This window comes from Ursus maritimus, unplaced genomic scaffold (assembly GCF_017311325.1).
Source record: "Ursus maritimus isolate PB19 unplaced genomic scaffold, ASM1731132v1 scaffold_3, whole genome shotgun sequence".
NCBI lineage: Eukaryota > Metazoa > Chordata > Mammalia > Carnivora > Ursidae > Ursus > Ursus maritimus.
Window position 1 is genome coordinate 35,699,764 of NW_024425563.1, and position 25,922 is coordinate 35,725,685.

Genomic DNA, 25,922 nt, shown 5'->3' on the forward strand with positions numbered 1-25,922 from the left:
TCCTGCTTATGTTTTCTGAAGTTGATGTAAAAGAAATTCTTAATCTTTTGGGAATCATGAATCTACTTAGAATCTGATGATAGCTATGATATTTTCCTTTTTAAAAAAAGTACATATTCCGTTTGCATCTGATTTCGGGGCATTGATGGATCCCAGGTTAAAAACGTGTTGTATACCAAATACTTGATTTTTTTCAGATGGGCTGTATGGAATGCATTGGACTTCTCAAAAGAAAAATGGATCAGTGAACTTACTGAATGGGATCTCGGAAGATTTTGGGGGGTGCTTATGTATGGCATTGGAAGTGGAGTTTATCTGTCTATTGAGCAACGGACCTCATTTCCCTAGGTGAACGCTTTTAGTAGTGAAAGAAGGGCCCCTATTGGCTTATTTATCTTTGATGAGATATCTCTTCCAGGCCTCATCATTGCCAATTCAAATGGCTCAGTGTTGCCAGTACAAGTAAAATAATTCTCCCCCACATTCGTTCATTTATTAAATTGATATTTATTGAGTAACTGTTATATGTTAAGATCTCACCCAGAACACTGGCTTTAAGAATACAGACACAGGGACACCTGGGGTGGCTCAGTTGGTTAAATGTCTGCCCTCAGCTCAGATCATGATCCCAGGGTCCCACATGAGGCTCCCTGCTCAGCAGGAAGTTTGCTTCTCCCTCTCCCCCTCCCCCTCCCCCAGCTCATGCTCTCTTTCTCTCTCAAATTAATAAATAAAATCTTTTTTTTTTTAAGATTATACAATTAATGTGTAATAGTGTGAGACTTCAAAAATCTTTGGTTCGGTCTATACCTTATTGGGAGCTCTAACCTTCCATTCGTTCAATAAATAATTATTGAACAACTTCTATACGCCAGATATTGTTCTAGCCCAGTGCTTTTCAAAACTATCTGGTAAAGGAGCAGTTTTTTGCTTTTTTTTTTCTCAATTCATTGTTGACTAATATTTTTACATGATACAATAAAAATAAGTTATTAGACAAATGAATTTAAAAGACATACAAAATCCAAGTTTAATTTATTGTTACTAGGTTCAACAAACACAAAATCTACATTTCAGTAGATATAATCAGAAGAAACATCACCAAAAGGGAAAAAAGAATTACAAAGTATTGCAAAACTAAATGCGTTTAGAAGTGTATACACAGGCCATTAATATAGAGAATTTTAAGTGTATTTTTAATACACTTGCTATTTTTTGTCATTTCAGGATATTTATTTTATTTTTAACTTTCATACAAAATAAGACAATTCATGTATTTTCAAAATTCATCTTCAGTCCTTCATCATAGCCAGATCTAACAAATTACCCTCTAAAAGAGCCGTTAAAGCCCAAACTGGCCTATTCTCTGTGCAGCAAGCACAGTCCTGTCCTGTAAGTCTATCGATACTGGCCTTGTATGTCACAGCGATGTCCAATTGCTATAAAAGCTTCTAAACCCTCACTTCAATTTCTGTACTTTTCTCATCACAAAACAGTTACACACAATTCTTAGACCCACACCAATTTGTGAACTATAGTTTGGGGAGCACTACTCTAGAGTACCCTTTCTATGAACAAAATAAAGTTGTATGTTTTCATTTTTTTTTAAGATTTTATTTATTAATTTGACAGAGAGACAGCGAGAGAGGGAACACAAGCAGGGGGAGTGGGAGAGGAAGAAGCAGGCTGCTAGTAGAGGAGCCTGGTGTGGGGTTCGATCCCAGAACGCCGGGATCACGCCCTGAGCCAAAGGCAGACGCTTAACGACTGAGCCACCCAGGCACCCCTGTATGTTTTCAAAATCATGAAATTCACAGTGGAGCGTTGTTTTCTACTCATCATCGTTGTAGATAGCAAATGTTAGAAATAGCAGCAATAAAACTCAGTGTTAACCTGGAGGGATTTCTCTCCAGATGAAAAAAAGATTGGAGTAATTTATGTCTCTTGACTATCTGGTACTATTTCTAATGTCTGGGATTTGTTCTAACACAGAGTTTCCTGCAATGATCATCTATTTGAAGTACTCAGTTCATTTTCTGGCCTTACTCCTCCTAAAAAGAAAAAATTTATATATAATTTATATATATTTATATACAATATATTTATATACAATAAATTTATATATTGTATATAAATATATATTTATATACATATATTTATATATTTATTTGTATATTTTATGTATTTATTTTAGTATATATTTTAATATATTAATTTAGCATGTAAAATCTATTGGGACTTTTTACTAACTTCATTTAAAACACTCTTATAGGGGAGGGGGTGGGGGAATGGGATAGACCAGTGATGGGTAGTAAGGAGGGCACGTATTGCATGGTGCACTGGGTGTTATACGCAACTAATGAATCATTGAGCCTTACATCGGAAACCGGGGATGTACTGTATGGTTTCTAACATAATATAATAAAAAATCATTTTAAAAAAAACCAATCTTATAATTTCTGCTTTTATTAGGTCAGATGCCTCCTTTTATAAATGGGATTATAAATTAAATTATAATCGGGGTAGGCTGGAGCTGGCTCATACTGGTTCTCGAAAACAAATTATGTGCATCTGTTCCCACTCAGCGTTAGGGGATGTCAGGCTGGTAGTTGATATCAGCTTAGATCAAAGTACTTACATCATGGAAATCAGCAAACACTACTACTCAAGGCTCTTTTTTCCCCAGAGAGCTGGTTATTGAACATTTACTAGTACATTACCAGTTGTAATTAATGTTAATTACAAATTTCTTTACAGTAAGAATTGACAAAATGGCATTATAAAATTGGAAAGATTTCAGGCATTGTTTTCAAGATGGTCTCATTTATATTCTTTAGCACCAGGCTAAGAACAACGACAAAAAAGTTTTCCTGGACTATATGAGATAATCTATTTTTCAGTATAAATTTATATCAATGGTTCTGTTTGTCCATACAGGCACACATGCACCAAATCACAAGGAGGAGTAGCAATGGGTATATAAGAAGGATAGCAGTATATGTGTGTTTATGTGTGTAAAATTGTTTTCAAATATGATTTAATAATTATCTTAATATTGGCCAGAATATAGAAGCAAAACTCCAGTAATTTCTCCCAAACAGCAAAAACTACAACTGGTGAAACACTTTCTAAAACAATAACGGAAGTAAGAGCCACTGTACCCGTTGGACGTTGTATTATTGAAAATAATAATACCATTATTGTTATTTCTAATAATTGTATTAGAAATAGAACTCCTTGCTTGCATCTATAAGCAAATAGCAGACTAGACTGAAACAACTGGAATGTATCACTGAAAAATTATACTTTTTTTGAGAAATTATATTATTTTTAAAAACAAAATCATGTTTTAAAGGAAATGGGAAGAGGATAGATAAAACGGTGTATTAAATGTTTGGTGAACTGTTAAATAGTGGCTACCAAATGAATGTTTAAAAAAATGAGCAAGTTGCCTCTCTGGTTAGAATGTGGTTCTAAAGTTAAGGGCATGTTAGGTCATGCTAATCTGTGATCCTAGACTGAACACTTAATCTGACTGTTAGTCTTGAAAACAAAAACCCTAAAGCCACTAAATTCAACGACTCACCATTAAAAACATCCTAATTCAATGCATGTGAAACTTGGGGGCAGTGGGACAGTAACCCCAGCTTTTGATACCAGGGGTTTCATAAATCATTAACATCTGTCTCATTTATATTTCTTTTTTTTCTCCTAATCAGGCAAAGTACAGTGAAAACCAAATGGGAAATAAGAGTAAGACGAAACTTTAGGAAAAACTGTTTCTCAAATATTGCGAAAGATGTTTGTAATAAAAAGGTTTAACACATTAGCCTCATCCCCACCTTGCGACATCATCTGTCCAAAATAAATTTTAATAATTGCTGTATTTTTCCTTGGATAGTTATCTTTTTTTATGGTATTGAATCTGAGCTAATTTTCACAGCACAGCAAAAATAGGATGCTATGGAGAGATAAATACTACTTAAAATAATGAAATAGAGATTTAAGGAGATATTCTTATCGTAATACATCTACCCTTGCCATTTTGTAAGGATTTTCTTATATCGAAAGATATCTTTTCAGTAATGAGGAATTAAAAGTTCTCTGCTTTTTAAACTATATGAAGGGATAATCCTCTATTCTGTTCCTTGCTTTCTTTTCTTTTTAAGAGAGGGAAAAAGCCACAGGATAGTGCCGCTCACAGCTGCTTAATATTCTTTTCTTAAGCGAGCTGTGTCAGGTGATTGCCTACCCCTGCCGCCCTTAAATCACTCTCCGTGATGGCTTAGTGCCCCATGGTTTTACCAATTATCTACATCTTCCTTAAACACTTTTTACTTTTGAAGACAAAATAAAGTTTACGTCAATATTAATTTCAACAATATTCATTTGACAGCTACAAAATATCTTCCTTAAAACTAAAACAAAGAGTATGCCAAATTTCAATCAATGTAGGTATTATAGAAGAAAAAACAAAATGCTCTCTCCATTTCTTGATCTTTCCCTTACTTTTTTTTAATTGAATTTTTTAATTGAAAATTAGTATGACAAATACAATTATATTCTTGGGATTTTCAAAAGCCTGCATAATTGGAGTCATCAGGATAGGAACTTCTTCATTTGGGATAGCTTTCTTGCCATAGAATTAGAACATACTTGCCGTCAAGCAATAACACTAAATAAAATCAAAGATTAATAAAAATCATTTGTGTTCAAGTGTCAAGAGGGATGCTGTCAGACATTATTTTATAGTCATAAGTCACAAACTTAACCTCATCTAGTTCTTTACATTTTGGAAGATAACATTTCATTTTAATGAAAAAATAATTGTATTTTTGTCCTGCATCATCACATATAATCCCTACATGAAGGATGAACTATTATTATTCCCATTTTATGGAAGTAGCAATGAGAACAGGAGACAAAAAAAAATTAAAAGATGTTTGACCAATGCCACACAGGTTAGACATGGTAGAGATTCCAAATCAAACCTGACTCAAATATCATCCTGAGAGATATCATCCTATCCAGGATGACATACTGCCTCCTTTAAATAACTGTCAAGGAGTTTTGAAACTAATTCTTTTTCCCAAGTGTTTTAAAAATCAATATAAATACAGAGTTTTTAAACACATTGAAAACAATCATAATTCATATAAATTATAATTTATATGTACATAGTTGTTTAGGAAACTTTCTTGCACATTCTTTCTTTCAAACATCATTGTATAAAATTCTGAGTTTCCAATCTGAGTGTTATTTTATTTTATTATTTTTTTAAATATTTTTTTATTATATTATGTTAGTCACCATGCAGTACATCCCTGGTTTCTGATGTAAAGTTCGATGATTCATTAGTTGCGTATGACACCCAGTGCTCCATGCAATACGTGCCCTCCTTACTACCCATCACCAGCCTATCCCATTCCCCCACCCCCCTCCCCTCTGTAGCCCACAGTTTGTTTCTCAAGAGTGTTATTTTAAAACTTAGGATAATACACCCAGAACAATATTTAGGTTAAATTTCACAATGGAAGCCCATGATTTCTCTTTGGGGAATTATGTTGCCCTAACAATATGCACTTCACATAACTTCAACCAACGACCATCCACAATCACAAGAAGAATCTTGAAAGACTAATCAGCAGCTTCCATTCTGAGGCCTAAGAGAAGTTATGGAAAGTTTATTGTGACGTCATTCTTCGAGTTCCCAGATTTCAGAAGGTTTACTATAGACGGATAATTGCCAGGTCAAAACTTTGTTTTATGTTATGTGAATCTGGTCATTTCAAGAATAGGAAGATGAGAAACCCTCATTACTTTCTACAAAAGGGTCAGGAAAGTTCAGGCATTTATCTATCCATCTAATCCTCAGCAAACGTGTATATAACCTTACTTTTCCTTGCAACCAGGAGAAAGAATTCATCTTGACATTATTCTTTGTATATAAGGAAAGCAAATAACTAGATATTAGTTTCATATGCCAACCCAATTGGATGAGCATCAAATAAATCTTTGCGATTGTATTTTCTTGATGTGCCTACTACCTCATGCCCTGTATGTACCGTAACAAAAGATCCAGGTCAGTCAATCTTGAAGACCAATTCTAAGTGATCACTGGAACCAGGTACAATCATGTAGGTCAATCACAAAGAAATGATTAGACCATCCACTTATAATCTAATTGACTGCATTGTGCTTGACCAGATCTGAAATAGCCACTATGATACAAAAATAATCACACCAGCAATTCAGTACTTATTAGATAAACCAAAGTAAAAATCAGGCTTATTTTTTTCATGTTCAAGTTACTTTCTTGCAACTAGACTTTGAAGATTAATTTGAAAACCTTTTTTCTAATAAAAATATTTTTTCTGTTGCATAGTAATTCATGCATCTTATAAAAAATTCAGACAAAAAAAGTACATGAAATAAAAAGTTTAAATCATCTTGTAATAGTAACCTCGTTTCTAGTTTTTCTGGGCAAATCTTACTTTACCCTTGTAAAATTTGTGTTTTTAGAGCATCTTCTTTCCAAGTTCCCAAACTATCATTTACTCTCAAAAGTATAAACGGAAAAATCAATAAATTGTGATCTTTAGGCCAAAGCAATGCCAGTGGAGAGAGAGAAAAAAAAACAAATTCCCCTGCCATGTGACAGAAAGTACATATTTTTTACTCTTGCTTCTCTGACACATGTGTTTATTATCTTTTAATTAATTACTTTAATCTACGACTATTTGATACTACAAAAGGTTGTGATTTTCCCATAATCATTCTATTTTTATTTTTGAATTTAGTTCATGGGTAAGGAAATAGAACACAAAAAGCACATGCTCCCATTTGCATAAGTTGCTAGACTTAGTTTTAAGAAACTATGTAATAGATCTCTATCGGTGGTTCTCAACTTTAAGTGTGCATCGGAATCACCCCTAAGGGCTTGTCCAAACAGAGTGCCCAGCCCCCACCTCTAGATCTTCTGAATCAATGGATCTGCACTGAAACAGGAGAATTTGTATTTTGAACAAGTTCCCAGACAATTGTGGTAGGGCTGGTCCAGAGACCACATTTTGAGAACTATCGATCTATATAAAGGCATTAAATATCACTGCAGAATTCATCTTTCTAATACTAATCATCACTGACTCTTGATTTTAATGGACAATTTAGTGTCGTGTACATAGCCGGTTTCAGTGAATGCTGTTGACTGATCTAAACTTAGACATAAAATAAATAGGATTACAAACCTACCAGTTACTAAATAACCCATCTTTTTCCCAACTGAGAAAATCTTGGCCTAGGTTTCAGAGAGTTGAGGTACATAAAATGGCCTTTGGATACTGAGTTTTTCTACCTATGAAGTTTCTTTTCAGTGCACTTGTATTTTATGTACTGACAATAGAAAGCACAGTCATCCTGGTACAGGCAACATGACGATAAATGAAATGGGCTTAATGAAACATCAATGAAATTGTTGATTCCAGGAATTTTTTTAGATCAGTGTTTTGGTAATAGCAGAAAGTGGTTTTTGGAACAAAAGAGATCACAGCTTGGTTTTTTAACGTTAAGCCCGTGCTGCTAAAATCTGGAATCTGTCTATTAGTTTGTTATGAGGTTTATCTTTTGCGTGACTAATTTAAGCAAGATGTTTCTTCTGTTTTAAATCCCACAGTGAGAGGTGTCAGCTTTTCCCCATAGTTACACCAGTTCTACCAAATTCTGATGCTAGTTGAAATATCAGTAGAACTGGAAGAAAATGTTTAATGATTTTTCCTTTGCCTTTGTCATATGTTATGGTATTCACATGACTCCCTCTGGTGGCAAATGTAGCATGGAATATTAATCTTTTTCAAGAAATACACATGTTTACATTTCTTTTCATACGGAGTCAATGATTGTTTCCTTCTTGTCTGAAGTTTTGTTTCCTACCTTTCCTAATGCTCTCCACAATCTGATGTAACCTCACTGTTAATGATGCCGTTCAATCAAAATGATCAGTTCAAACAATACGTAGATTGAATCTCTTTGTCAAAACGCAGCCTGGAAAATGGTGTCAAATAGTTTATGCAGGATTTTAACAAAAACCAGAATATAAAAATTCTGCAATAATTAATTAAAGAAAATGAACCCAAAAACTCTGTCTCAAATCCTCTGAACACAGTCCATTCACAGTAACACATAAATTTAGTCTCAGTAAACTTGAATATCTGCATCCAGCAAATACCCTCAGGGCTCCATACAAATGAAATGTACAGACACCCAGAGCTGAATTTGAATTCTACCACTCGGTGCATGGGTAACCTAAGCCAGGTTACACAACATCTGTGAGATATGGTTTTCATATCAAATGGAATAATGCCTACTCCATGGACTTCTTGTTATGGATGAAACAAGACAATGTATTTAAGGATCTAGCACCGTGCCTGACATTTAGTAAGACACTAGCTAGTATTATAGTTATTCTTTTTAATTAACAAATCAATAGAAAGGAAGTTAGAAAATTGAGCCTTCTGCCTGATGTTTGTTTGAATCTTAGAGCAGCGGCCTTGGACGAGGCAGACAGGTGAGGCTCTCAGCAGACCAAGCGCACACAAGTAAGGAAAGGCATCCATGAGCCCACATCCCAAGTGAGGGGCAAGCAAAAGCACACGGCGAGGAAATGAAGCTCATTTGTTTTACGTGCATGCAGTATCTTGACGTACGATGGAGCCACCTCTAATGGCAGCAGTGGAATGCCAGAGAATGCCCCCTTTCATTCAAGCGTGCCTGTATTTCTGTGGCTCAAGTCAACATGACAATGCTTCCTCTTGAGCTACGAGATAATGTGGATTTAGGGGCAACAACATTTTCTTCTCAAGAAAGAAAATATCTTAATAACCTTTTACATTTACTGTGACACAAGAAAGGTAATAGAGGCATTTTTACATCTCCCGGTAAAAGCTTCCTGTTAACAAAATAATTGGCCTACATAACGTGAAAAATTGATCATGTCTTAAATGATGTTTGTGTGCACGTCGGTTTTGACAGTTTTGATTGGTGAGTTAAAATAAGGTATTTGTCCTCATTTCTTTCATTGTTGTTTTGTGGTTATTAGTTTTATGACTGAATTAATTATACATATACATAGGCACAGGTGTACCTGTTTAAGGATGTTGTTGTAAATCTTCTTTATACAGACATTTTGCATTGTTATTATCTAACTTTCCTTCCAAAAAGCGATGCTAATATAGATTGGTCAGGGATAAAAACACGATTGTGTGCCATCGTGCCGGGAACGGGGTCTATCTTCCATCTGGGATTCCATTTCTTGAGAATCTTATATCGCCTTTTTGGATGCATGCCAATGCAACTAAAGTTAAGAGGGACCAAGCCTGCCCTGTCCCCCATCACCTCCTTGAGCTCTTGTCATTATTCCTTCCCCTAGCACTGACTTGTTTTTTTTTTTTTCCATCAGAGAAGTACAATCCAAGATTCAAGTATGAATTTAGAAGAGAAAAAGCAGAGAAAGCTGCTTGGCCTGCTTTGCCTTCAGCCCAATTAAAGCTAAACTGTCAGCCGGAAATAAGAGTTTCCTGACCAGCTCTCTCTGCAGATATTCCCCTTGGTGAACTTGCAAAAAGGATTGGAAAGCATTCCTGGGTTTCTATGTATTACTGGGGAAAAGGAGGAAAGAATAGGCAAAAACAGAATTCTGTGCTTTTCAAACCAATATATGCAAATTAGTTACAACTATCAAAGGACTTCACAGTAATAAAGCTTTCTGCAACTACCCAAAACTGGTAGCCAGTCTGCTGGCCAAAAAATATGAGAAAGAACATCATCAAGGGTGACTTACATCTTTTACATATATTCAGTGACAGGAATGTTTGTGATTCCTTCTCTTCAAGGCACCATGCATTTACTCACCAAGTCTTCTTGCCTTTCCTCTCTTGGAAACATATCTCAAATGCATTATCTATAGGAATTTTCATCAGCAACTGCTCCCACTTCTATACTCTGTGTCACGCAGGATCCTTTCAATATATCATTTTACAGTTTCCTATATTGATTTATTCTCACTGTCCTCTTGTTCATCAATCAGAACCCCAGCAAAAAACAGGTGGTATATTCAAGCCATGTGATCTGAGGAGAGTTTAATGATGAGAATATTTGCAAAGGCGTGAGCAGGGCTGAAGGAAGCCGTAAGAGTAACGCAGTGCCTTGGGAGCCTACACACCTCACCCAAAGCGGCAAGAGGAGTGAGCGGTTGCCAGACCCAGACAGGAGAGCTATATAGATAGGGTTGCCAGACACCAACTGTGGCCTCTGCTAGAGGGATATAGTCAACCTGCAGCGGCCAAACTGGGAGGAATGTGTGTGTGTGTGGGGGGGGGGGGTAATCAGTATCTCAACCTCACCCTTCTCTCTCCTCCAATTTTACTGTAAGTGGCCATTGTCTCCTGCCTAGATTACCAGTTTCCTCCTAACTGATCTCTTTGCCTTTAGTCTTGCCTTCTTCCAGCCCATTCTCCATACTAAACAGTGATGGTTCTAAAACTGCCAATCTGATCATGTCACTTCCCTACCTAAAGCCAGTCAGTGGCCTCCACTGCTCTTGGGACAAAATTCAAACTCTTTAACATGTGTTTTATGAGGCCTTTGGCAGTTTAGCTCTTAAGATATTTCCAGTCTCATTACTCATTGTTTCTGTGGTCCCACTTCACACAAACTGAAAGGTAGTACAGGTCTTCTAATATGCCATGCTTACGTCCTGATCTAGCTGCATTACGGTCCTTTTGCCTAAGTGCCTTTTGCTACTCTTTGCTGGTTGAGTTCCTTAGTACTAACTCTCAAATGTCTCCTTCTTTGTCTGTCCTCCCAGAATTAGGTTATATGTCTTCCTGGCACCGTTCCATCTGCTCCAGACATGGCACTAATATGTTATTTGAATTGCCTCTTTACTTCTTTATTTCCCTCTGGAGAATATAGACTGCTCCAGTGCAAAGGATTACATTGTTCATCATTGTCACCTCAGCACCAGCTGGGGCCTGGCATCATGTGGAACCTAGGAAATTTTATTGAATGAATAAAGAAAATAAAAGTAAAAAAGTCCAGTCTCTTCATCATGACTTCCTGACTCTCCATAATCCATGTGAAATTACCTAATCACCCTCCCCTCATATTACCCTGACTTTTCAACATCTGTTCCTTCCCCATTATGGACTCATCTGTCCAATCATTCTTCCTTCTAGAAAGGAAGTTAAAGATCCCCTTTTCTTCCTTATCCTCTCTCCTAAATGTGGGTTAGAATATAGGCATTCCATTCCATCTCAATTAGACTATGCAGCACAAGAGGGTCGAGTATTAAAAAGGATTGAAAGATTACACAGATGTAAAGATAGTTCTTTGAGCTGCTTTCCTTCCAAGGCACTGGAAAAGTAAGGAAGGGCCCCCAGTCTCCCATCTCTTTCCATGCAGCTAGGAACATAGGCCTGGAAGTTTTTCTCTGTCCCCAAATCACACATGGGCATTGGGGCAAATTTCTGGTCTCTTATGCATTCTTCTGTCTCTTGCTATCATGCTGACTCACATACCACATTAAGTTGTAGGTAATCTTAGAGTCCAGCCTCCCAGGGTCTAGCTCACTAGATATGGAGGTATAATGTTTAAGCCTCAGCTTACAATCAAGGGTTAGCTTACTTTGCTTCCTTTTGTGAATTGCTATCTTGGGGATCTTGAAGGTCAGGTATTTCATTTAGGGTAAGATTCAGATATTTCTCTGCTGGAAAAATACCATCTTTTTGGTTTTTTAAGTTGTTGCTATTTCAATTTTCTTTTCTTTTAATTTTAAAATACTATATGCATGTGGTAAAAAAAAAATTTCAAAACTCTACAATAAGACAAGTAAGTGTCCCTCTTTCCCAGATTTTATTTCTGGAAATTAGCAGAAGTATCTGCTAATGATATTTTACTATTATAATAATATCTCCTCTCAATCTCAGAATTGGGCTTACATCACAGATATTCTGGTGCCAGATAACATGTGGGAAGACAGGCAGGTGGCTGAAGACAGATTAACACAGCTAGCAAGTCTCCAGCTTTGATTTGGGGAGGACTATAATCTTTTTAAATGGGGTATGAGGCTGACAGAGCACATAACCAGGATGCAAGGAGAGGTTGGTCAGTCCCAAGGCAAAGGCAGATCCATTTCTCAGAATAAGAGTATGAATCCAAAGCTTGACCAACCTCACCGATGGACTGACCCTGAATCCTTCTGCTACAAGCCAACTACTTCTTAAATTTCCCTAGATCAGGAATATGATTGTTTCCAAACCACAGATGAGAGCTAGGATAAGACTAGAAAATCATGGTAGAAGAGAGACAGATACAGCATTACAGAAACAGTCATTTTTTTGTACTGATATATGGTTACCATAATATTTCCTTTTTCAAGTGTGTATCTTATCTAGTTATTAAACTATGAACAACTTGAGGTTAAGTACCAAAGTTTTCCCTGTATTTGTATTCAATAATAAATTATAAATTTACCTAAGCTCTGTGTACTAACCAGACTATTGAGCTATGTGAGAATTTTACACATCAAAAAGTTTACATTTCATTAGAAGTTTACTTTAAGAAGCAGAATACTTCCCCAGAAAGTTAGAAGTGTTTCTGAAAACTAAAATGAAATATTTCTCTGGTATGTGAACACTCTGCCTACAAGCTGCCAAAAGCAATCAGGTTTCTTGGGACTCAAGTATCAGAATCAAACTGAGGCCCTCATTTTGACCCAAATTCACACAGTATAATTAACCAACTGTTGAAAGTAAAAAATGGTCAATTCTAGGAGGTCCAGTATGATTAAAATTTGATTATTCTTCACAATTTTGTGTTAATTTCTGGGATTTTTTATGTGTATTGTGATTGAATACACGAGAATAGTCTGATATCACATCAACCTTGGTGGAACCAACTAACCTTCCATGAAGCCTGAACTACTTGCCAGGTGTACTGCCTTCTTCAGAGGAATGTACACCTTAATGTCTAAATTATTAGGAGTCATACTCACTGAAAGAGCCCTGATACTGTAACCCATTACCTCCCTGACTTCATCTCCTATTACTCTCCCCTCTGGCTCATTCCACTACAGCCTCAAACAGGCCAGACATGCCTCAAAAAGACCTCTAAGGCCTTTGCATTTTCTGTTCCCTCTTTCTTGGGCACTCGGCCCTCAAATGTTCACATGACTAATTCCTTTCAGCTCACTTTCTTCATTGTACCTCAATGGAGCTGCCTTCCCTGGCCACAAAACATCTACTATTTCATGGCATCTACCCCAATATGTATTTATTCACTTTTTTTTTTTTCTTTTGGTCTAACAGCGCTGTGAAGGTAGGGACTATGCTTTATCTCCCACTGTCTATTTAACAAATAGTCATTCAGTACCAACTATGTGCCGACTAATTCAAGGGACACAGTTGCGAAAAGAGTTTACGTTATAGAGGAATGTAAGGAAGATGGACAATAAATAAGTAAAAAGTAAAATAATGATATTGCAGATGGTGACCAATGCTTTGAAGAAAACAGGAGAATGTGCTAAAGAGTGACTGAGCGTGGGCAAGTTCATTGAAACTGGCTGACCAGGGAAGGCCTGTCTAAGGAAGCAATACTGAGTTGAGGTGGGAATGAAATGCTGGAGGTAGCCACGAGAAGACGTGGTGGCTGAGCACTCCAGCAAGAGGAAACAGAAAGTGTGAGGGACCTAAGGCTGGAAAATTTTTGACATAAAGGGGCATAAAGAAGTCTGCTGTATCTGGGGCTTTCTGAATGATGGGGATGAGGTTAAATGGGAAGAGCAGGCGGGGGGCAGATCATACAGAGCAATGCAGATCGTACTAAAGCACTAGATGCCCTGCCTCCCACGTGAAGAATAGATTATAGGAGAGCAAGAGCAGAAGCAGCAGGGACGTTTACCCTGGCAGATATAAGAGATGACAGTGTCTTGAATCAGGTATAGACAGAGACAAGTGGAAGAAATGGAGATATATAGTAGAGGTGGAATTGACACGCATCGCTGATGGACAAGATATGTGAAGGAAAGAGAGGAACTGCAGGTGACCCGTAGGCTTTGGGCTAGACCTATATGATGGATGAGTGCATTTCCATTTACTGAGACATATATTTAGTGCTTGGCCCGTAATATGTGCTCAATAGTCACAAATGCATCAATCAATACCGAGGTAGGTTCTGGGTGAACTTTTGTTTGAATAAAACAGTTCTTCTGATGAAAACTACCGCAATTAAAGTAACCAGAGTTGTACGTGCAGTTTTCAATCTCATCTGGGTGAGTTCAAGGCAATGGCTGTACTATGACAATTTCCCTTGGCAGTATCTCATGGATGGAATAACAGTGGGTGCGTGAGTTCACAGAACTGGCTTATGGTATGGCCAGGCTAAGTCTAGGATTGAGACTAGTAGACCTTGAGAGGTTTGAAGATTACTCCTTATGGAGCTAGGGCAGTTTAGTTGTGAATGAGTTCCCAGTTTTGAGACTAGAATAAATATAGCAGTGAGTCAGAGCTTGGACAGGGTCTCTGGGGAGGATGCTGGTTAGGTGGTTGGCATAAGACTGAGAATTCAGAGCTGAGGGCCTTTGGTAGTCGTCTCACTTTGCTAAGGCAAGAGCACAAGCTAGCATAAAGTCAGACATCCCCTCTAGACCACTGAACCTGGATGGCAGAGAGAAGAAGAGAGAAGAGAGGTTGGTGTTGTTTAACAAGGAGCTGTAAAAACGAGGAGTGCTCAGAAGTTTGAACGGCATCCAGGGGAAATTATTATGCCCCCCCAAATCATTTAAATCACTTAAATCCTTTCTTTATAAGGTAATCTGAAGTTTTCTAGGCATGTCAAAATTATAGATCAGTCCCTGGCAATTGGGTAGGAAGTGAAAGAGTGGGGTAAGGTATAACAAGATCCTTTACTGGGGGTCTTGTAAATCACACCACAGAAACAGTTACCTTCTTTAATAACATGCAAGACCACCCTGAGATCTCATTGGCTGAATAAAACAATCATGGTTTGGAGAGATTATCTGCTTTGCAGAACTGCTGGGGAGAACAGGTGGAGCAGAAACAAGAACAAATGCCTTCTCTCCTGACCAACACTGGAACTTTAGGTTACTCAAACATTGGTAATCCAGAAACTGCTGCCACTCACACTGCCCAAGCAGCGAATGGAACCAGCAGCAGCCTCACAGCTGCCCAGGATAAAGACCTACTGGGGCGTCTGCAGTTGAAAGCTATAGATGTCTGCCCATGTGGCCTCTGGGAAAGCTGGAGCTCCGAATCAGCAGGACTATGAGGTTTAATTGATTAGTGCTGCTAAAGCGTGTGCCATCTACTCGTAGAGTTTATAGTCTTAGCGTCACAGAATTGAGTTAATTTCCTCCCAGGGGAGGCATTTTGCAATTTTCTTAAGTGATAGCTTTAACCTAATACCCTCAGTGGTTAAAATCTCGATAGTTAAAAGTTAATGATTTTCTAACAAGCTATTCCTGGCATATGCATAATTCGTTTTCTTTTCTTTTCCATTGGTAGTCCCAGGTTGAGGGTTGAACTGGATGAAACAGAAGAAATGTAAATCTTTTCATCGGATTTGGTTTCTGAAATAATGTCAAGCACCAAATAGTACTCTTAAAAACAACAGAATTTGCATTTTCATTGAAAAATACTCTCATTTTCCGACTGTAAGAATTCACAGTAGTGAATTAAAATTCTATCACTTATTAGTATGTGACCTTAGGCAAGTGATGTAATGTACTACAAGCCTCAGTTTCCTTACCTACAAAATAGGGATAATATTAGTTGTACTATCAAATGAGATGATGCAGGAACACGACTTAACACTCCCTTGGAAGCTAAACATCTTCCACCAACTTTTTTATTATTATAATTGTTTTAAGAGTTGGTTTTGTCCTGCAGTAAAATAATCATGCATGTGGGCATTTAATTTGCAGAACCAAACCTGAACTTCAAAGGTTGGGCAAAGACAAACATTTTAAATGATTTTTCAACTTATTTTCTATTATCCTTTTGTGTCAAATCTGACAGAAGACCTTCTGAAATGAAGTGATTATTATCCTGACAATTTCAATTATCCAATCTCTTAAAGATCCCATTTTCTGCTGCAATCTTTGGATTTTTCAAGGTTACTAATTAGTTAAAGAATGGCTTTGGGTAAGATAGTGCTTTGTCTATATTTATAAAAGAAAAGGGCACATGCTACTCTGTTGTTTGATTGATTGAAATGACCTGGGTAAAATTCTAATCTTACCGTTAGGGTAGTCTAAAAGAATAATGATGCACTTATATTCAACTCTTGTGTTTAACCAGTATTCACTGCTATCCTGCTCTGTGCAAAGCCCTAAAAAATACAATAATAATTAAGTCATTAAGAAGCAAGAGAAGCAGCTGCATTTTCTATACTGTTTGACTACGCCTGAAGCTGGTAGATCTCTAGAGAAAGCTGTTTTAACAATTAAGAGAGCTTTACCTAAAGTATAAAGTAAGGAGAATGAAAGAATAAATGTGGATTGAGATGATCCAAGGCTGCAAGCAGCCCTACCCTTTCCTCTGGAAGGAGACAACATCTCCATCTTCCAGTCTTTTCTCATTACAAACATCCTTGAAAAGATGATTGAGAACAAAGGACAGTCAGTGCTTTGCTTTGCGAGACATGTAGAAATGAAAGAGACTCACGGAGGATTGTCTCTCAACAATCCTAAGCAATGATTTCTGGGGAAAGACTCCGGAGGGACAGAGAGAGAATCCTTTCCTGGTGGCTTTTCTGGTGCCAAGGGAGACAAGGCCCCTTCGTACTGGGTAGTCTGGTGAGAGTTGAGTTTGGGTGAGCTTCCACTGACACTTGTGGTCTGAGAAGAAGAAAATTCCATGTCCTGTCCTTCCTGTCTTTCCTGTCCCAATCTCTCAATTTCCTAGGACATTATAGTTGCTGTCTTTGCATCTTGAGCTCTGACTTGGAAATCAATTGCCTTAGAAATAATTTATAATGACATTCAGATTCCCTGACTATTCCTCTCACTGCCTCCAATCTCAGGCTCCCCAAAGGCCCTATTAACCCATAACGTATCTGATTTATAGAACATTCAGTTTCAACTGCATTGTGAATTAAATAAACTTGGCAGGCTAGCTAGAGACCATAACCACCACTTATGGAGTCTCTAGTGTGGGAAAATGTGTTTTATTAATGAATGTGCTTAACAAATGACTTTATGGGCCATGCCTCTCATTAGATTGCATCTTTGTGTTTAATAATCAAGTTTTTAGAATATTATTAGAGGAAGTTTACTTTCGTGACTGTCTATGAAAAATGACAGTATTTTCATGGCAGCAAAAAGGTTATCCCAAGCCAAAAGCCTACGGAAAAAAAACCAGACTTAATCTTTAACAGGAGATTAAAGTTTAGGGTATATGAGCTAACATGTTCTGTCAGATTATCATATTCTCTCCCTAGAGAAATGTGATGGCCAAAAAGCAGGCAGTAAAAGAGAAAAACATTTGATGACATTTCCTAAAACCCTTGAAAAATGAGGAGTTTGTAATATGTCAGGAAGAAAAAACCCAAGGAATGATCTCACTCTCACTGGAAAAGGATTGTACCTTTGAGAACCTCTCCGAATATTCCCAGTTTACCTTCAGATTCTCTTGTGTTGTGGGACTCTTGCTATGCAACAGGACATTACCATTCATCCTCAAAATATTCTCTGTGATATTCCACTTTCCAGTTTGCTTTTGTTTAACCTCACCCGATTACACGCAGCTATCGAATATTTTCCTGTGTTCCTGCCCACTTAGAACTCATCAAATATTTACCATTTTATCATTTTCTGTCAATTCCTAGATAATTTTTTTTAAAGAATTTATGCTCCTTTTTTCCTGGTTGAAAATGATCCAGTTAGTTATATTTTTCGCATTTGGAGAGACTGAAAGCAGACTAGCAAAGCCAAGTGTGGTCTGCCTAAGTTGTAGCGAAAGGGGCAATCACTGTTTCGGTGCTCAACAGATTGCTGACCTTGTATGTTTATCAAAGTGCGGGGTTTTGGGGTACCAAGGCCACCTTTAACTGTCCTTTACTTTTGCTGTTCTCATAGGATTTTACTTGATGTTGATCTGGGGGAAAACACCTTTTGGTCCTTTTGTAATTACAGTTCTCCATCTCTTAATTTATCTTATGGTTGAATTTGTGTCTGGTTTTTCACATTTCTAGACCACATTCTTGAAATTTTACAAAATATTATTTTAAAATACCAAATTACTAAACTTTTCTAGGAAGTAGTTTTGAATATTATAGGTAAGAGTATATTAATTAACACCCTAAACTTAAAAATCTAATGAATAGTATCTCCTCCACTATGACTGCTTTAGGAATATCTGCTTTTATTCCATCAATCTTGCCATTTTTTAAAACAATTTTTGGAGCTCTTCTTGTGGATTTGCCTTTGGAACTGGCTGCTTTGTTTTAATAAGCTCAGTGGTAGTAAATCTCCATCCTTTAAGTGTGGACTTTTCTTTTTTGATGGAGATCATTGGCATCCATTGTCCGGTAAATAAGTTAATGAGCAGACTGGGCGACTATTTAGGAGAAAAAGTATCTGACTGTAAGGAATGAGGGTGGCATTCTTCTCTGACTAAACTGGCTCCAAAGACAACCTCTGAAAGGACTTCTGGAAGGTTTTAGAGCTGTCAGAAGTTGGGTGCCCGTATGTCTGGCTCCAGTGCCGATCCCTGGTTCGGGCAGCGACAGTGATGTATCACATAGGTCCTGGCATGCCGCTGTCCTGAACTCACCTGGTAGGCCACTTTACTCTAAGGGAAATGGGAAGTCATTTACGGATTGTAAGCAGATGAGTGCCATGAACTGACAGGTTTTAAAAGGATCATTCTGGATGCTGTACTGAGAAGACACTGAAAAGGAAAGGGTAGAACGTGGGGCAGACTATAGGAGTCAAATTAGGAAGCTATTGCCGTAATCCAGGTAAGAAACAATGTTGGCTTGAACGAAGATAGAAAGTAGAAGTGGTGAGAGGTGGTTGGATTCTGAATATATTTCGAAGATACAGTCAATAGGATTTCCTAATATTGGGCTAGACTGGGTCTCAGCTAGGAGTTATTTTTCCTCCTAAAGGGGTATTTAGCAATGTCTGGAGACATCTTTGATCGTCATGATTAAGGCGTGCTGTGGGCATTTAGTGAATAGAGGCCAGGGTTGCTGCTGTGCACCCTACATTGCACAGGAGAGTTTCCCACAAGAATTACCCAAAATATCACTGAGTCCAAAGTGTGAATTGTGCTGAAGTTGAGAATCCCTGTTCTTGTTGCACTTTGAGCATTCCTTTGTGAGGTCCCCAACTATGTGCTTTAGGAGAGCCCACTTCAAGAATTTGGACACTAAGCTAATGCGATTGTTCCAATGCCCACAGAAGAGGACAGACTCCAGCAAAATTCATTCTGCTGCTGGACTGAAAGCTTAAATTAGAAAGAAATCTCCCCAGTGGACATGTTCTAGGAATAACGATAAGTCTGTTCAGAGGTGACTTTATCCAGATGGAGGGCAACTAGGCAGGACTTCTGCTTAGATAGCCACCTGACCTCCACAGGAGCCACTGAAGTCTACATTTATGGAAGTTTCTTCAGAGTTTCCTGGCAGAGAGGCAGCAACAAATAGGGACAAATCTAAGTGGAGCCTGCCCTACCAAGAGTCCCAGGCTCATTATGCCAGAGGATGAAATCTGTTGTCCACCATAACAAGGCAACCACTGGACAGAATTGCCATTTCAAGGATTTATCTAGTTGGGTGTCCTCACTCTGTGCAGATTATCAACTCTATGATATGCATCAAATAATTACAACTTGGAAAGCTACTCTATGAATATAGGCATCCTTTACTTAGAAACATTTTATCTGAGAAGAGAATCATCAAATCTCTTAATCCTAACACTTGGAAATAGAGCCAATATCAAAGTAATGTGGGTGTTTCTATTGGCCATACCACATTAGGAAAGACAAAGCCATAAGACTGCTGCCTTGCCTGAGTAGACAACAAAATTACACAGGCCATCTTTGTTATCCATATATTTATTATTCAAGTTCTCAAACTTATAAGGTTCATAGACAAGCAAAAATACTATAACACAAAAATATTTGATAGGAAACTACCACATATAAAATTTATTCAAATTCAAAAATCCCTTTCTGCTTTATACTAGCTTTATCCTTTGCAATATTTTCATATCTTTGCTATTTTCTTTAAAAATTATGACATGTTGGGGCATCTGGGCGGCTCAGCCGGTTAAGCAACTGACTCTTGATTTGGGCTCAGGTCATAATCTCAGGGTGGTAAGATTGAGACCCAGATGGTAAGATTGAGACCCAGATGGTGAGATCGAGCCCTGCATAGGGTTCCCTGCTCAACCTCGAGTCTGCTTGGGATTCTCCCTCTTCCTCTACCCCTCCCCCTGCTCACATTCTCTCTCTCAAATAAATAAATAAATAAATATTTAAAAATAAAAAAATATAACATAATTATCAATGAAACTGAAAATGCTACAAAAAGACCATAAAAGTGAAATCAGGAAATAGCCAAGCTACTGAAAGATAGAGATCTCAAAAAAGGCCCGAAAGAAGCCCTTGAATATTTTGCAAACATAGCTGTGAGCATGCTACAAAAGTCGAGTGAGAAGTGAAGGATGCCCTACTGTGCTATTCTGTAACTTTGTTGGAAAAAAATTAACCCCTCAGACCTTAGTTTATTTTTTGTGCATCCTAAGAATTAGCACAATCATATGCAGACTCTAACCTAGATGTTGTTAATTAGGAAATGAAATAAGCATACTTTAATAGTTTATAGACTATTTTAGCTTTTTTCTTCAATATAAAAATACACAGATATGATCCTCCAAATTCCCTTATTCTCTGTCATTCCCACCACTCACATTACAAGCTCAGCTCTTGATTAAAGCTACAGTTGGCTTCTGTCTGCTTATTAAAGTTTGACATGTATCTTCTACCCCAAGACCAGTACAACTTTCTTCACTGCTCGGTGGTTAAATTGGCTGGATTAGTCACTGCCAGTAGATGGACACCTAAGTCCAAAGAGCTACAGGGACACTGGGTCCAAACCTCAAGCACCTCAAGAAGCTTTAGAACTTACTGAAAAGTCCTATTAGATTAGGTTAGGACCAAATAGATGGTCCTTTCAGGCCAGGGAATCCTCAGTCTGGAGAAGCCTCCCAAAGTGACAAAATAGCCTAACCAAGTATGTCCCAAGCTTTAGATCATTGGCCAGCTCTCCTGTCACTTTTCAAAGCCAAATAAAACCTAGAAGAGATTCTTCCTCCTTTGCATTTTACAAATGGGCTTGGTTGCAGAATGGCTTTTTTCTAGTTCCCTGGCCTGCCCATCATTTCAAGCCCAGCTCTTGCAAACTTCCATTTTACAGATGAGAAAACTCAGGCCTGGAAAGGTTAAATCATTTTTCAAGGTCACAACCTAATAAGTGGCAGAGCTGAGACTGGAACCGTGGCAGCCTGATTCCAGATCCTACGCATGTCACCATCCTGCACTATTGATTCTATTGGCAGAGGAATTTCTGGCAAAAATAGGAAAGAAGACTAATGTTCTAGGCTGCCACTCAGAAAGATATTTGATGATGATGACAGTCTTGTGGTGAAAATTGGATCGCACCAAGAGCAGCTGCCTGCAGCACCTACCTGTGAAGATAAACTCAGCTATGTAGAAATTAGCCAATTTAAACCCCTAGAAATTCCTTCCGAAACAAAGGCTCCTAGAAATCTTACATAAAGAAAACAACGTGAGATGGTATTTAAAGCTAGCCTAAAATTTAAAACAAACAAACCAACCAGACAAACTGATCCTAACCGCCTCCTCTCGTACCAAGCTTTGGGAAGATCAGGAAATCTCCATGCTTCTTTTTTTCTATCTTAAACATATGAAAACATAAGTAATAATGCTCGGCTACTCCCTCTCTATGGCACTGTGAGTGCAAATCAATAAGTTTTCTTTTTTTCTCCTTTTTTTAAAGATTTTTTAAAAAATTATATGTTAGAAGGGGGGGGGAGGCCGAGGCAGAGGGACAAGCAGACTCTGCACTGAGTGCCAAACCCAACGCGGAGCTCGATTCTAGGACCCCGAAAGCATGACCTGAGCCAAAACCAAGAGTTGGACCTGTAACTGAATGAGCCACCCAGGCGCCCCTCAATGAGTTTTCTTTGTCAATGTTTTTTGAGATCATCATCAGAAGGTGTCACAGAATTCCAACGTGAATTATCTTTTGTTTAGTTTTAGCCACTCCTGCTCTTTCTGTACTCATTTGTATTACACGCAAATCTTTCTTGATGACTGCAAGTCATTGCTTCTACTTTGCACTATGTGTAATTTCAGTTACCTAAAGAAATGTATCCATCATTACTCACTCATCATTAAATTAGTTTCAGCATTAAACAACTGAAAAGATGCCATCAAGGATCCAATCCATGGGAAACTAGATCGTTTCCTTAAAATCAAATACAACTGCTATTGTATTATATCAAAGTCCATATCAATTATTTTGCCCTGTGTTATATCACTTTTAATATAACAGAATAACCTTCATGGCTTTTTGTTCTTCTTTTATTAGTTCTCTAATATTTGTGTGGGCTTTATCTGGCTATGAGCTTTTGGATTTTTTCATGTATATATATAATTTTTTCAAATTTAATTTGAAGCCCTTTTCCCCCCTGAATATTTTTCTTGTCTCATTTTCTTTATAAGTATTTCTTTTTGTTGATAGTACACTTAATATCATTCTTAGTCTTCAAAGTGGTTTCATCTAAGTCCCATTTCATTTCTATTTAATATATATATATATAGGTCAGAAGCACAATTATTCTATTCCTTTGAAGTTCTCTTTTAAAGCCTATGTAAATTGTGCAGTCTCAACTGACTACCTAAAACTTCAATATTCTTTATCACATATAAGCAAACAATGCTTTTACAAATTAAGATTTCTAAGATTTTGGTTCTCCTTTTGCTGCTACAAAAGTTCCATTATAATGGGGGTTTTCAAAGTGTGGTCCCAGGATCAGTAACATCAACATCCTCTGGAAATGTTTTAGAAAATGTAAATCTTTGGGGCGCCTGGGTGGCACAGCGGTTAAGCGTCTGCCTTCGGCTCAGGGCGTGATCCCGGTGTTATGGGATCGAGCCCCACACCCCCCCCTGCCCCCCGCCCGCCCATACCTATCGAATCAGAAAATGTAGGCCTGGCTTCCAGCAACCTGTGTTTGAACAAGCCCTACAGGTGATTCTGATGTTTGAGAACCATTGCATCATAGGGATTATTTTTAAGGTCCTTGAGAGCATGAATGATGTCTTTTCATCTTTCATCACTCCCATGAGTGTCCAATACTATGCCTGGCACATATTAGGTACTTAGTAAATATTGCCTGTATAAATGAATCCATTGATTAGCCAATCATTTCTAGGATTGGTTTGGCATTGTCTTCTCCTGACTTCTCTCTTCTTCACATTTGTCATCCATAAAACTGAAGTAATATTATGAAGACACTTAGAAGTGGACTGAACATGACTCTCTCTGGGCTCTGTTGCTGTTTTGTCAGCACAATGCTGTCACAGTGCCCAGTGCTACTTTTAAGTTCTCCACGATCAGTGGATTTTCAGGATGCCTAGAAGCAACTTGCATACGAAGCAGGAAGAGCACAGAGAAACTGCAGGAGACTGAACTGTGCAGAGCACTGCATTGCACTTATATCATCACGGCATCTTATTCCCTCCTTCAGGTAAAAGGGCAAGTTTGTCATCCGATAAGCATTCAGCAGCTTCTGCCACACTGTACCCATACTAGAAAGCCAGGAAGATCAACCATGATATCTGAATCTGTAGGTGTAATTCCATGCTCCAGAAGTAGTATTTGCCTGACCTGAGAATTATATAAGAAACATAGTTCTTGATTGTTTTTCTTCTCAAAGAGTTTCTTCATAAAGCTATGAAAAAATACTGTATTTCTTTATTTTATGAAATATTCACAGATAATGACATTTTTGCTGAAATTATGTAATCAGCCATTCCTAAATTGGTGCCATTATAATTAATGTTTATCTGAAAATCCTCAGAGAAGGACAGAAGATACGTCTCCAGTTTTGTAATGATCAGAGGTTATTCTCCTGGCTGCTCTTCCAAACACCTGGGTTAACACCTATGTAAATCAGATAATGCTAATATGTGCATATTAATGAAGGTCAAGCTTTACCGTTCCCATAGCTAATTTTTTTTAAAAAACTAATTTCCTCCTTTTGACAGTATTATTGCCGATAGATTCTTATCCTTGAAGACCCAAACGTAACACGAAAGAATAGCAACCTCCTCCTTACACTTCTAATGCCTCATCTCTTTTATTTAAAGATACTCTTGATTACTGTTTCCAGTAGTTTGGTCTGATGTGCTGTGAAAAACCTGCTATCACACAAAGAACCTGGATTTTCGAGGTATTTTTTTTCTTCAGAAAACCTGGGTTGCAATCCTTTAGCTACTATTAAAGGCAATCACTTCTCCTTTGAACTGTAATTTCCACATCCCTAAAGGAAAGATGACAGCTTGGTGAAAGCAACCTTTAAAAAGTCAGTTGCTATGGCTGCTATCAAAAACAAAACAAAAAACAAAAAAAACAAAAAAATCAAAACAACAACCAGAAAATAACAAGTGTTGGCAAGGCTGTGGAAAATTTAAAACCCTCGTACACTGTTGGTGGGAATGTAAAATGGTGCAAACACTATGGAATAGAGTATGGTGGTTTCTTAAAAACTTAGAAATAGAACTACCATATGACTCCGTAATTCCACATCTGAATATATACCCAAAATAATTAAAAACAGCATCTGGAAGAGATATCTGTATAGCCATATTCATAACAGCATTATTCATAATAGTCAAACAGTCATTCATTAATAGATGAATGGATCTATTCATGGATATGATATGAATGGATATGAACGGATAAACGAAATGCAATATATACATACAATGGAATATTCTTCAGCCCTTAAAAGAAAGTAAATTTGGACAAATGTGACACATAGGTAGACCTCGAAGACATTATGCCAGGTGAAATAAGCCAGTCACAAAAATTACAAATACAGTATGATTTCACTTAGATGAGGTATCAAGAACAATCGAACTCATAGAAAGAGACAACAGAATAGTTGTTGCCAGGTCCAAGGGGGAGGAAGAAGTGGAGTGTGGTTGTTTAATGGGAATAGAATTTCAGTTTTGCAAGATGAAAAAGTTTTGGAGATTGGTTGCACAACAATGTGGATAAACTTAACACTAGTAAACTATACACTTAAAAAGATAGGTAAGAAATTAGAACAATGAGATATCACCACACGTCCATTGGAACGACCAAAATCCAGAACACTGACAATACCAAATGCTGGTGAAGATGTGAAGAAGGAGGAGGGTAGTACGCACGCACTGGTAGTGGGAATACAGAACAGTACAGCCATTTCAGAAGACTGGTTGGTAGTTTCTTACAAAACTAATATACACACTCTTCCCACATGATCTAACAATCAACCTCTTTGGTATTACCCAAAAGAATAGAAAACTTATGTCTACACCAAAACCTGTACGCGGATGTTTATAGAAGCTTTATTCACAACTGCCCAAGCCCAAAATCAAACAAGATGTCCTAAATTGTGGTAAATCCAGTCAATGGAATATTATTCCACATTGAAAAGAAATGAGCTATCAAGCCCTGAAAAGACATGGAGGAAATTAAATGCATATTAGTGAAAGAAGCCAATCTAAAAAGGCTATATATTATATGATTTCAGCTATATGACATTCTGA